General features: G+C 34.5%; 1 protein-coding gene across 1 annotated transcript in view; it reads left to right on the forward strand.

Moving 5' to 3' along the window:
- The window catches only part of TMC2 (transmembrane channel like 2), a 133235-nt gene that overhangs the window by 10538 nt on the left and 107817 nt on the right, over positions 1-14880 (forward strand). The gene's annotated exons all lie outside the window — the stretch shown is intronic.

Consider the following 14880-nt stretch of genomic DNA (forward strand, 5'->3'; position numbering starts at 1 on the left):
CAAGGCAGTACCTAATTTTGTGGCTGGTTCAGCAAACCAATAAATCCCACCCCTGGCTCATCCCGCCCCACCCCACCCCTACTCCACCTCTCCCAGGAGTCTCCATGTGGCCCATTTTGAATGCCAGGTAAGTACAGGGCTTAGGGATGACAAAAAATGGGCCTCCTACCTATTTCCAGCCTCTAGAGAGCCTCTGGGGCCCGGAGAGGCCATTTTCGTCCTCCTGGAGGCTTGAAGAAAGCCTCTGGAGCCTGGGGAGGGTGAAAACAACCCCCCACCATGGTGCAGGAGGCCAAGTAGGCCACGCCCACCATGGCCACACCTACCCAGGAAACAGGCAGAAAACTAGTTGCTAAAAATTTTAACGCCCACCCCTGATTTCAATTACTCATCTGCCATATTTATTTAAGAGAATGATTTAATACAGTGGTCGCCAAAGGGTGGGCCATGGCCATGAGAAAATTTTGGTGAGCCACAGAGAAATGTCCACCCAAAAGCAATTAGTCCAGGCTGCTCGGGAACACAAGACTGCGCCATCCACATGGCCCAGCCACCACTGGCCCTTGCCAGCCAGGATGAGGTGATGGTGCTGTTGCAGCAAGAGGGGGCTGTGTAGACTATTATAATATGCTTTACATGGGGCTGAACTTGAAGAATTTTTGGAAATTTCTGTTAGTTCAGAATGCAGTGGCCTGAACAGTTTTGCACAAACCTAGGCTTACACTTATCTCACCTCTACTGTCTGTCTACCAATCCATTTAAGATACTATTCATGGTGTTGTTAATAGCCTTTTAAAGCCCTAATATGGCCTGGGACAATTTGAAGGACTGCTTCTATTTGAAGGACTACCTCTCCCCTGTTATAGCTACCCACCAGGATGAGAAGCCAGGGCAAGTTACAGGGCTCATTGATTAGAGATGTCCATCTGGTCAGCCCATGAGAAAAAGATTCTTTTCTTGGTGATGACCTCTTTTTTATGGAACATCACTCCTCCTGAGGCAGGTTGGCCACCACTTTGTTGTTTTTCTGAAAGGAATAGAATGGAATGGAATGGAATGGAATGGAATGGAATGGAATGGATTGGAATGGAGTGGAGTGGAATGGAATGGAATGGAATGGAATAGAATGGAATAGAATAGAATAGAATAGAATAGAATAGAATAGAATAGAATAGAATAGAATAGAATAGAATAGAATAGAATACCATCTCAGAAAAGTGGCTGTCCAATCTCTTCTTAACAACCTCCACTAATGGAGCATCCACAATTTCTGGAGGCAAGCTGTTCCACTGGCTAATTGTCTTCACTGTTAGGAAGTTTCTCCTTAATTCCAGGTTGTTTTTCTCGTTAATTAGTTTCCAACTATTTCTTGTCCTGCCCTTTGGTGCTTTGGAGAATAATTTGACCCCTGTTCTTTGTGGCAGCCTCTCAAAAACTGGAATACTGCTATCATGTCACCCCTAATGCTTCTTTTCTTTAGACTAGCCAGACCCAAAACTTACAGCAATTCTTCATATGATTTAATCTCCAGGCTTTGATCATCTTAGTTGCTCTTCACTGAACCTTTTCCAAGACTCAACATCTTTTTTGTAGTGTGATGACCAAAATTGGTTGTGGTATTCCAGGTATGGTCTTACTTGGGTTTTGTAAAGTGGCACTAATACTTTATGATCTTGATTCTATGCCTCTGTTTATACAACCCAGGATTGTATTAGCCTTTTTTGGTGGCTGCTGCACATTGCTGGATCATATTTCGCTGGTTGTCCACTAAGACTCCAAGATTCCTCTCACAGTTTCTGCTATTAAGCCTAGTTTTACCCAGTCTATATGTGTACTTTTGGTTTTTCTTCCCTAAGTAAAGCCTAAGGACTTTACTCTTCTCTACATTGAATTTCATTTTGTTAGATAGGGCCTCAGTGTTCAAGTCTGTCAAGATCCATTTTTATCTTGAGCCTACCATGTAGGTGTTGATTATTCCTGCCAGCTTAGTATCATCTACAGATTTGGTAAGTTCCCCTTCTATTCCCTCATCTAAGTCATTTATTAAGATATTGAAGAATACTGAGCCTAAGATAAAACCTTGTGGTACCTCACTGCTTACTTCCATTAATGTAGACTTAGACTCATTAAGAACTCATTGAGGGGGGCAGAGCGAGCTGTCAAGGAGAGGAGATGTGCAAGCAGGAGACTCTGCAAAACATGAACTTCTGTCCCCGCTTTTGCAGGACTCTTCGGAGTCAAAGGGAGATTTGTAGGGAGTCCTGAAGGTGTGGGGGTTCTGAAGATCCTACATGGGCAGTGGTCGATGTTGGAGAATGGAACATAACCGGGAATGAACGAGCAGAGAAAGGATGACCAGCAATGGCCATCCATGAAGGCTGACAGCTGATCATACAAGCGGTGAAATAGCGGAATGACGGTGCAATCTAAACTGACAACTTTGACAACCTTAAATGAAGGGAAGCGCAGTAGTGGAATTAATCAAAGAAAATCTGGCAATCGGAGCCAGCTCTAACTAGTACTTAATGGAGTAGCAAGATAAATAATGGGCGGAATGATCAGAAGAAGATAGGGAAGCCAAAGGAAAAAAATGAGGTTGGATTGACGAGAAGATTTGGTATATACAGTCGCAAAGAATAAGATTGGATTGGTGATTGGAGTGGTTTTGAAGAGTGAATTTTTGGACTTAATATGGACAGCAGAGACTTTTCATAACCATTGTGGGTGTAAGAGATCAGTGCAGACAGCAGAGAAGAAAGAAGATCGGAGGAGATCCAGAATAATAAACTTGGAAAGTTGATAATTGATAATTGAAGAGACTGGACTGGACTTTTGCTCTTTGCTCTTTTTTTATCTTTTTAAAAATCTTTTTGTCTTTTTCCCCTTTTTTGGATTGAGAATGGAGACTCTTGAGTAAAGAAACTTTGAATTAAAATGGATGGTATAGAGAGAATGAGACAGCAAATTTAAAGATGACAGAGAAACATTGTAGTGGTGTGTGAGAGACACCAGCTGGTAATTGAGGAAAAGGAAGAGTGGATTAAAACTAAATAGTAATGAACTGTAACAGATCCAAAAAAAGGGATATCTGTGATGTTGAAGATATTGGGCACTTTGTCCCATATATACAACACTAGGATTTTTGATAATTGAGAGTGACTCAATTTTTTTTGTTTCTCTCCACATTTAGAGATTTGGAACCAAATTTTTTGATATCTGAAATTGGTAATATTATATGGATACATACTATATTTGTTTCTAGATTTATATATTTGCTGTTAGGTTTTCTGCTAGTGGATTGATATAAATTATATATTATATGTTAATACCCAAGTTAGTTAATATACTTATAACTTAACTCTCCTAATATATTATATCTTATTATTATTATATTATATAACATATTCATAGAGATATTTAATAATATATTATTGAAATATTATTGACATTAACACTATTGCTATAGTAATTTGACTAGAATTAACTTTTTTGGAATAGGAGTTATATAAGAATAATAATATAAACTTATTAGTATATTATTGACTTTAATAACTGATAAATTGGGATTACTGAGTATTTAATAAGGGATTAAGTAATTATTAAGTAATTGTTTGCTATTAACTATAGCTTATTGAATTATAGAGTATTTAATAGTGGGAAGGAGTAGTAGAAAAATATTGTTACCATTAGTATAATTATTGCTTGAAAACTGTTAGAAGAAGACTGTAGGAAGATATCTATTGTACTACATTGTACTGTAAAATAAAGGGAAGGTGAAGGTTGATAGAAGTGGAGGGCTCTAATAAGAAAGAAAAAGACTGGAAGAAGTGGATAAAAATAATATTGTGATAAGACTGTTTAAAATGACTAGCAACACAAATTTGTCTAAGATAGGTACAGGAAAAAAGATGCCCACACAAACGATGACAATGGTGATTATGGCAAGTCCTTCCATGCAAAGGCTATTGATGAAATGCTGCCAAAAGAAAGATCAAACTCCATAAAAGATCTACAAGGCCTAATGTTGAATATGCAAGAAATGATGGTGGAAAACCATGAGGACATGAAAAAAGAGATAGGGGTTGTGAGAATGGAATTAAAAGAAAAAATACAAATAATAGATGAAAAAATTGAATGTTTCCAGCAAGTAGTCCGAAAAAAGCAAGAGAAAATAGACAAGGATGGAGAAGGAGGAAAAGAGGGTTGACGACATAACTGAAAAATTGGAAAAAGCAAACAAAGACTTAGAATCGACAGTAATCTTTTTGGAGGTAGAAAAGGCAGCCCACTACTTGAGATTCCAAAATTTGAAGGAAGAAAAAGGCGAAGATCTACCAGATGTGATGGCGGACATACTTGCAAAAGCATTGGGAATGAAAAAGAAAAGATGTTAACAGAAATGGATGAATTGTACAAACTATGCAAGGAGGCACAATCTCCCAAGAGAAGTCCATGTTCAACTAGTTAAAAAATAAATTCATTATGAAATTTTGCATAGAGCAAGAGATTGAACATTGAACACGGCGGAAAACAGATAACTGTCCTAAAACAAGTACCGAGGAGAATAAGAAACCTAAGAAGACCCTATCATTTTTAACAACAAAATTGATAAAATATAACGTGAATTTTAGATAGTTGACAGGGTATTATGGTCACGTGGCAGGAGAAAAAATATTGACTAGACACACTTAACAAAGCGGAAGAGTTCTATGATGAACAATTTACGAGTGAAGAGGAGACAGAAGAGGCAGTTGTAGAAAAAGAAATAACAGAAGAAAGAGGAATAAAAACAACAAATATAGAAGGAAGTTGATTAAATAATAAAGACAGACGAAATGGAAGATGAGGAATAATGGAAGAATATAAAAGTACAGATAAAGAGCCTAAAGAAATTAGAACAACAAGAAGCACTAGACAAAGAAATAGATAAAAAAAGAGAAGGATGTGAACTGATATCAATGAATATTAATGGTATAAACTCCCCAGTGGAAAGGAAAAAAGTGCTTAATAATTTACAAAGGTTAAATGTTGATATAATAGCCCTACAGAAAGTGCATATAACAGAAAAACAAAAGTATTTGTTAGACAATAAAAAATTAGGAAAAAAAACCACCACTATCCAGTGCAAAAGAAAAGAGGTGTGGCACTATACATAAAAGATTGGATTTTGGTGAAAGAAATTTTCAGAGATAAAGAGAGTAGGATCTTGATGATGGAGATTGAACTGGAAAACAGAAAGAAACTATTGGTTGAAATATATGCACCAAATGGGCCACAAGAAACTTTTTTTCAAAAATTATATAATAAAATTAAGGATTTGCAATACAAGAAAGTTTGTCTTTTGGGTGATTTTAGCACAGTTATTGATAAAACATTGGATTATAAAAGCAAAAATATGAAAATAAAGAAGAAAAAAGACTACCATTTTTTTATGATTTGATAAAAGAAGTTAAGATTTATGACACATGGAGAGAAAGATATCCAGAAAAAGAAACAATTTACCCATTACTCTTATAGACATCAGTCCTGGTCAAGATTAGATATGGCATGGATGTCTAAAAAACTCATTTCAAAAATAATAGACATTAACATAGAGACAAAATTATGTGCGGACCATAGCGCAATTAGATTTAGTTGGAAGGGGCAAAGGAAAATCTCAAGATGGACGTGTCAAAGGTCAATTTTAAAAGAAAAAGATTTTAGGTCCAAATTGGAGAGAGAATTGTTTTTTTTTTCAAAGAGAATAAAGAAGACACATCTCCACAAAACAACTGGGATACAGCAAAAGCATTTATGAGAGGGGTGGCAATAAACTACATGGTGAAAAAGAGTAAAGAGAAAAAGCAACAATGAAAAACATTAGAAGAATATAGGGGCTTGGAGATGAAACTACTAGATGAACCCCCCAAAAAAACAAATAAAATCACAAATGGACTTAATAAAACATAAAATAAACTTATTAGAGAAGGAAGAATTAGCCCAACATTTGAAAATGACCAAGCAATATTTATTTGAGAATGCAAACAAGCCAGGATGATGGCTGGCCTATAAATTGAAAAAACAAAAAGAAAAGAGATGTCTTATTAAATTAAGAAATTAGCAAGGGGAAATTAGCAAAATTTCCATAATCTTGGACTGAAGCTACGATAACAGTTATTCCCAAAGAAGAAAATGACCAAACAAACATTGGAAATTATAGACCAATATCTCTCTTAAATGTGGATTATAAAATTTTCGTAACTATAATAGTGGATAGATTCTTTTTAAAAATTAAATGAATTTAACCATACAGATCAGAATGGATTTCTTCCACATAGACATCTTAAAAATAATATGAGGACAATTCTGGACGTTATAGAGCATTATGAAGAACATAGCTGTGATCAGGTGGCATTATTGTTTTTAGATGCTAAAAAGGCATTTGAAAATATAAAATGGAATTTCATCTTGCAACAAATTAAATACATGGATTTTGGACAAAAATTTCAAAACATGATTTTGGCAATATATAATAAGCAAGAAGCTAGAATATTGGGGAATGGGGGAACAACAAATAAATTTGAAATACAGGCAGGGATGTCAATTATCACCACTTTTGTTTATTTTTACTTTAGAAGTATTTTTTTTGTAAAAGTTTTATTTGGGTTTTCACAAAACATATTACAAATAAAATATCTTTTTTTGAGAATAGCATGGATAAAGACACAAACTCAATTTCATATTCATCTTTGTGTTCTATTCCATATCTTATTACTATTTTAACATTTTCTCAATAATTTTTCCCTTCCCATAGTTTTCTCAACCTTGCTTTTAATTATATCATTCCTTTCTAAATTCAATTATATATATCTTTTCCTAAGTTTCAATATCTTTCTAATCATTATATTTATACTTTTGTCTGTCCTGTTTCAATTTCATATTTTCTTTTCTCATTAAACAAAATTTTCCCCTGTAGTTACTGATTGGAGTATGTCACCTTTGTATCTTTTAATTTTTGTCCATTCAACTCTTATTTAAACTTCAATTTATGCCTTTACAATTATAACATTCAATATAACACATAACTTCCAATTGAATTCTACTTGGTACATTCTTAAAATACTCACTAAGTTCTTAAAGAGAATATATATATATAACAATAATAAATAAAATACCTATTCTATTCCAATTCAGCTCTATCATTAATGTTAGTTATAATCTTTGACATCTTTAACATTTCTTTTAAATGAGATATCATACTTCCTTAGGAACACTTATAATATTTCCATAATTTTTTCATATTTTTTTCATATTCCTCTTCACTTAAATTTTTATAACTCATTAATAATAATTAAAATGTTCTGGGACTTCCGGTTTGGACTTCTTTGGCGACAGACCGAAATCGCGATCGTCTGCGGTTTTGATCCGTGCTCGCCGCTGGAGCGCCCCGAGCTGCCCGGATTCGGGGCTGAAGCCACCCCATAGAGGTGGTGAAGAAGGGGGAGCCATCAGCGGGGTTGAGGAGAGCCACATCTCTCCTCCTTGGCTGGCCATTATTCCCTTTCCTAAAGGTGGTTGCAGCGGTGGTCAGAAATGGCCACCTCAAAGAAGAACCCGACCGGACAAGATTTTGCAGGAAGAAGTTTAAAGGAGAAAGTTTGACTGACCAGGTTGAATGGAGAAAATCTGTTTAAGGTACCTGGAACTTGACTTTTAAAGACTAATACTATTCCTAAAAAAGATTTTAAGCTGTGAAAGAGAAAGGGAAAGGAAACGGAATTGGCTTTTTTCCTCTAAAATCGACAGTTTTAACTAAAATCGACAGTTGGAACATTAAGAAGAAGAGATTTGAATAAGAAATTGATGCTAATCCACTCTGACATTAGTAGGCTATTTCTAGCTGAAAATAAAGTGTCAAAAGGATATAGATTCTTGGATAATTTAAAAACTTTCTTTAAAAAAAAAAGAAAGAAAGCAGCGGAGGGAAAAAGGAAAAAAGAGGGTAGAATCTGGAAAATGGAGGAGACCACCTGGAACTTAAAAAAAATTGATAGTGGAATTTTAACAAGGTTTGCAAAAGATACATTGTAGCTGAAACTTTGTTACAAGAGAACAAAGCCCCTGGAAAGAGAAAGTGAGAAAAGAAGCAAGAATCAGTTTTGGATTATTGGATGATTCCTGGAACTTTGGATGGAGGAACCTAATGAAATAAAATAAAATCAATTGGGGGTTGTTTAAAATTTCTTAAAATGGCATCACTCCTTGAAGAGTTAAAAATGAGACTTAAAGAACAAAAAGAAGCACAAGACGGAAGAGGATCTTTTGGCTTCGTATTTCAATTTTTAGAAAAGGAGATCTTGAACTATGAAAAACAACAAGAAACCCTGGCAGAACAAGAAGGGTGGGACAACGAAGAAGCCATCTTCAATGACCAAGCAATTTTAAGCGGGGTAAAAAAGGAAAAGGGGGGAAAGGGAGTTAAAAACTTAAGTACTGAAGCAACAACCAAAAAAAAGAGTAATTTGAAAAGTAATCATAATAACAGGAAGAAGCAGAAGGGAGGATCACAGAAGGGAGAATCAGATAGAAAAGGGAATAAAAAGGAGAGGGAGAAGAAGAGAGGGAAGAGGGAAAGGAAAAGAAGCTACAAAAGACAGAAACAAAATATAGAGGTACAGGAAAAATGTACAAGAATTAAAGATATAAAGCTATTTAAAAGACACAGAGACAATGGTTAAAATTTAACTTAAGGAGAGGATTCTGAAAAGGTGCATGGGATAGCATTGTTATATAATATGTTAGAGTGATTAAAGTGATAGAAAAAATTTCTATTGATGTGTAGTGGAATATTTGTTTGTAAAGAGAATAAGGCTCTCAATGGTTTAAAAAGAACATTTAAAAAAAACTGAAAAGAAACATGGAAGATTTTTATCAGTTGATAAGATGAACTTGAATAAGAATAATAACTTTATTGACTACTGTTAATAACTATTGTTTGGTTTTTTATTTAAAGACAGTAATAAATAAAATATGAAATATAGATGATTAAAGTGAAAGACAACTGATATTACTAGGTAATGTTTATTAAAAGAAATAGAAATGTAAAGCATTGTTATTAATATTAATGGCAGAGCTGTATTTGAATAGAATAATTATTCCATTTACTATTGTTATACATATATACACCAATATATATACATACCGTATTTGCCGGCGTATAAGACGACTGGGCGTATAAGACGACCCCCCAACATTTCCACTCAAAATATAGAGTTTGTTATATACTCGCCAGTATAAGACTACCCCTCTTCCACACACCTTCCACTTTTGCACTTTTTTTTTTTTTTTGACACACTTTTCTGCTTTGGACAATTTTGAAATGAGCTAATCCAATTTTGAACCAAGAATATGCAAATAGCTATGGAGTTTAGAAATGAGTTTTAAAAATATTTTTCATTGCTTACCATTAAGCGTAAAATATGTTGTAAATAAAATGAGAACACAGGAAACGTTCTCTTCTCAATACAGCTGATCTCTCTCTCTCTCTCTCTCTCTCTCTCTCACACACACACACACACACCAAAAACCCGGACACTGAAAAGGCTGCCAAGGAACAGTATATTCAATGCCTTCTCTTTAATCAAGAAACAAGGAATTCCTTAGAATCTTTTTTTTTCCCCAAGTGTCCCTCTTTAAAAAAAAAAATGGAGGTAACACTTTCATTCAAAAAGTCTTCCAGTATCTGGAGTCGCTCAGACATATTGAAGTGAGGCAGGAGAGTAAGTGAAATTTGAAATGATCCAGCTACCGTTTTCTTCCCCTCCCGCCCGAAGGCCATTATCTCCACGTCCAAAAGCGAACGAGGGGAGGCAAAGAAGCCAAACACGCTAAAAAGGATCTCTTTATTTTCCTACACAAGGTCACACCTACTTTTCCGCATTCAAAGGACAACCTCTCCTCACCACCACCACACACACACACACACCCCAATACCCGCAAACAATGTTCTGGGCATTAATCACCATTGCTACATTAACCTGGTAAATTTATACCCTGCCTCCCCCAGTGTTGCTTTGACAGCAGGATTTCACAGCGGGCGCTCGCTCACTCTCTTCTCCGCTCTCCCACCGTTCGCACATGTTGGAAGCACCGTAAAACCTGATAACCCACCGGGGCTCCCCCATCCTTAACCTACAGCTGCCCACATGCAAAACCTGCGTGCAAAAAGAAAAAAGAAAAGAAAAGTACGCTGCACGTGAGGATCTTGAATCCTCTCCTCCCACACCGCTAAGGAAGGAAGAGGGGGAAAGGTTGCGCAGCGCGTGGCAAGTGACACCCGCCACACACACACACACACACACACACCCACCCCGCCCCCCAGCCTCCCTCCCGGCTGCAACTCAAGCTCGAAGTGGGAGTCGGAGTCCTCCCGGCGTATAAGACGACCCCCCACTTGGAGGCATGTTTTTCAGGGCAAAAAAGTCGTCTTATACACCGGCAAATACGGTATATACTTTTTTCTTTTAAGAATTTAGTTTGTATTTTAAGGGAATATACCAAGCAGAATTCGATTGAAAATAGGTATGTGTTATAAAATAGAGGTTAGAAAATGAATGTTATAACTGTAAAGGTGTAACTTAAATTTTTAAATAAGATTTGAAAAAAGATACAAAGGTGTTACACTCAAGTCTAGTAATTACAGGGGAAAATTTGTTTTATGAGAAAAGATAATATGAAATTGTAAATAGGACAGACGAAAGTATAAAAACATTGATTAGAAAGATTTTTAAAATTAGCAAAAGATAAGTAACTGAATTAAGAAAGGAATGAGATAATTTAAAATAAGGCTATAGGAAGTAAAGAAAGGGAAAAGCTATTGAAAAAATTGTGAAAAGAGGTATAAGATATGGATTAGAATGTATAAGTTAAATATGTATTGTTTATGTCTGTATGGAGAAGTCATAACCCAGGGCCACGATGTCCTCAAAAAAAGATATTTTATTTGTATTTGTATGTTTTGTGAAAGGTTAAATAAAACTTTTATTTAAAATTATTATTATTATTATTATTATTATTATTATTATTATTATTATTATTATTATTATTATTATTATTATTATTATTATTATTATTATTATTATTATTATTTTCCCATCCTTTCCTAGTTTCATTCTCACATTCTCTTTATTTCATTTATTTATTAACAAACATTCCATTCCATTACAATAAGTATTTTATCTATCAGTTTAATCACACTTGTTTCATATTTTCTAAGTTCATTTGCATTTCTAATATAACAATACTATCTTATGTACCCTTGCAGAATCCCTCTTTCAATTAAGTTTTCACCCATTATCTCTATGTCTTCTAAATAGGCTTATACCTTTAATCCTTGTACGTTTTCCCTGTTTCTTTATATCCTGTTTCTGTCCTTTATAACTTATTTTCCTTTCCCTCTTCCCCCTCTTCTCCTCTCTCCCCTTTTTGACCCCTTGTCTCTCTAATTCTTTTTTTTTAATATAAATTTTATTTGGGTTTTCACAAAAACATAATACAAATAAAACATCTTTTTTTGAGAATAGCATGATCCCAGGTTATCACTTCTTCATACAGACACAAACTCAATTTCATATTCATCTTTGTGTTCTATTCCATGTCTTATTACTGTTTTAATATTTTCTCCATAATTTTTCCCCTCCCTTGGTTTTCTCAAATTTATTTTTAATTATCTATCTAAATTCAATTATATATATTTTTCTACGTTTCAATGTCTTTCCAATCATTATATTTATACTTTTGTCTGTCCTGTTTCAATTTCATATTATCTTCTCTCATTGAACAAATTTTCTCCTGTAGTTACTAATTGGAGTATGACACCTTTATATCTTTTAATTTATCCATTCAACTCTTATTTAAACTTCAATTTATGCCTTTACAATTATAACATTCAATATAGTACATAACTTCCAATCGAATTCTGCTTGGTACATTCTTAAAATACACACTATGTTCTTTAAAAAATTATATATATATGACAATAGTAAATAAAACACTCATTCCATTCCAATTCAGTTCTATCATTAATATTAGTTAGAATCTTAACATCTTTAACATTTCTTTTCAATTTAATATAATAGTTCCTTGTGAACACTTATAAACTTTCCATAATTATTTCTTTTTTTCCAAATCATTAATAATAATTAAAATGTTCCCATCCTTTCCTAATTTCATTCTCTGATTCACTTTATTTCATTTATTTATTAACAAACATTCCACTGCATTACAATAAGTATTTTATCCATCATTTTAATCATACATTGTTTCATATTTTCTAAAATTATTTCTATTTCTAACATAACAATACTATCTTATGTACCTTTGCAGAATCCCTTTTTCAATTAAATTTTCAACCATTATCTCTAAATAGGCTTATACTTTCAATCCTTACATTTTTTCCCTGTTTCTCTATATCTTGTTTCTGTCTTTCATAACTTCTTTTCCTTTCCTTCTTCCCCCTCTTCTTCTCCCTCCCCCTTTTGCCCCCTTGTCTCCCTACTTCTAATTCTCTCTTCTTTGATCCTCTCTTCTGTTGCTTCCTAATATTGTAATTATTTTTCAAACTATTCTTTTTTTGGTTGTTTTTTCAAATCTTAAACTTTTCACTCTTTTCCCCCCTTTCCTTTTCCCCCCCATATAAAATTACTTGATCATTAAAGATGGCTTCTTCTTTTTCCCAACCTTCTTGTTCTACAAGCATTTCTTGTTGTTTCTCGTAGTTCCAGATCTCCATTTCTAAAAATTGAAATACGAAGCCAAAAAAAACTCTTCCTTCTTGTGCATCTTCTTTCTGTTTTTTAAATTCCATTTTCAGTTCTTCTAAAAGTGATGCCATTTTAAACACTTTTAAACAACCACCCGATTGATTTTAGTCATTTAAATCCAATAGTCAAAAATCGCAAAATCACCAAGCAATCCAAATAATCCAAAGCTGTTTCTTCTTGCTTCTTTTTTCCACTTTCTCTTCCTGGGGTTCTATTATTTTGTTTAAAAGTTTCAGTTAAAATGTATCTTTTAGGAATCTTGTTAAAGTTTCACTGTAGGTTCCTTTTAGTTCCAGGCTGTGTCCTCCATTTTTCCAGATCCCGCCCTTTTATTCTTTTTCTCTCCTTTCCTGCTTTTAAAGGTTTTTGAGTATCCAAAAGTCTTTGTTATCCCTTTGACATTTTATTTTCAGCTTAAATGCCTATTGATGTCAAAGTGGATTTTTGTCAGTTTCTTACTTAAATCTCTTAGTTGTCAATATGGGGAAGGAAAGAAAAACAAAACAAAATCCTTTCCCTTCCCTCTCTCATTCACCACTTCAAAATCTTCTTTGGGAGCAATGTTATTCTTTATAGTTCAAATTCCAGGGTACCTTATGTTGTTGCTTTTTCAGTTCGACCCGGTCAGCCAAAACTTTCTCTTCTTATCTTCCTCCTGTACATTCTTTTCCAGTCAAGTTCTTCTTTGAGGTGGCCATTTCTGACCACCGCTGCAACCACCTTCAGGAAAGGGAATAATGGCCAGCTGGGGAGAAGAGATGCGGCTCTCCTCAACCCTGCTGGCGGTCTTCCCCCTCTTCACCACCTCTACAGGGTGGCTTAGCTCTGAAACCAGCTGGTTCAGGGTGCTCCAGCAGCGACCATGGATCGAAACCATTAATGATCACGGATTTTGGTCCGTCACTGAAGAGGCTCAAACCAGAAGTCGCGACTTTAGAAGTATTAATGAAAATAATTAGGAAGGAAACAGAAATAAAAGGGCAAAAAATAAAAAAGGAGGAGTTCAAATTGCAAGCCTTCACTGACAATTTAGTTTTTATTTTAGAAGAGCCACAAAATTCAGGACCAAAACTTATAGAAAATTTAGAAGAATTTGGAGAAGTTGCAGAGCTAAAAATTAATAGGGAGAAAACAAAAATAATTACAAAAAATATGACAAATGAACAAAAGGAAACACTAGCCATGATAATGGACATCCAAATAGTAGATAAAGTAAAGTATTTAGGGATTAGGATCTCTGCAAGATATACATACAACACTCAAAAATGACAACTATACTCCATTAATTAAACGAATAGCAGAAGATTTGGAAAAATGGGACAAATTCAGATTATCTTTTATGTGTAGAATAGCAACTGTAAAAATGAACATATTACCTAAATTATTATTTCTCTTTCAGAATGCCCCTATAAAATTGGAAAAAAAATTGATGATCTGAATAAATTGTTGTTAAGATTCATATGGCAAAAGCAAAAATCAAGAATTAAATTAAATTTCATGCAAGATGCCACAGAAAGGGATGGATTTGGCCTACCTGACTGGGAATTGTATTACAGAGCTGCAATTCTAACATGGGTTAAAGATTGGATAAACCACAAGAATAAAAGAATATTAATGCTAGAGAGTTACAATCTACAGGCAGGATGGCACACCTTTTTATGGCAAGACAAGCAAGCAGACCATAGATACTTTCAAAGACACAAAATTAGGCAGACCTTGTTAACTGCAAATTTACGTAGAAACACCAATATGGCTATCTACAGCTTTGATGTACCACACCTACTCTGACAAGTATGAGTATGAGGATATTTTAAATGATAGAGGAGAATTATGATCGAGGCAAGATTTGAAGAACAAAGGAGTAGACATAGAATGGTTACTTACAACTCCAGTCAAGACATGGGAAAGATATGAAAGAATGGGGAATTAGCAGGCGCAAAACACAATTAGATCAAGTACTCTTGGGAACTGATGAGAAATTAAATTAAAATTAATTAAAAATTGGTTAAAAGAAATTACTGGCTATCAGATTGAGCTCAAACCGGAATCCTTCCTATTAGGAATTATTAAAGAAAGACTA

Source organism: Notechis scutatus, chromosome Z (assembly GCF_049901735.1).
Source record: "Notechis scutatus isolate UNSWTSFEM ecotype Mainland chromosome Z, rNotScu1.2, whole genome shotgun sequence".
Lineage (NCBI taxonomy): Eukaryota > Metazoa > Chordata > Lepidosauria > Squamata > Elapidae > Notechis > Notechis scutatus.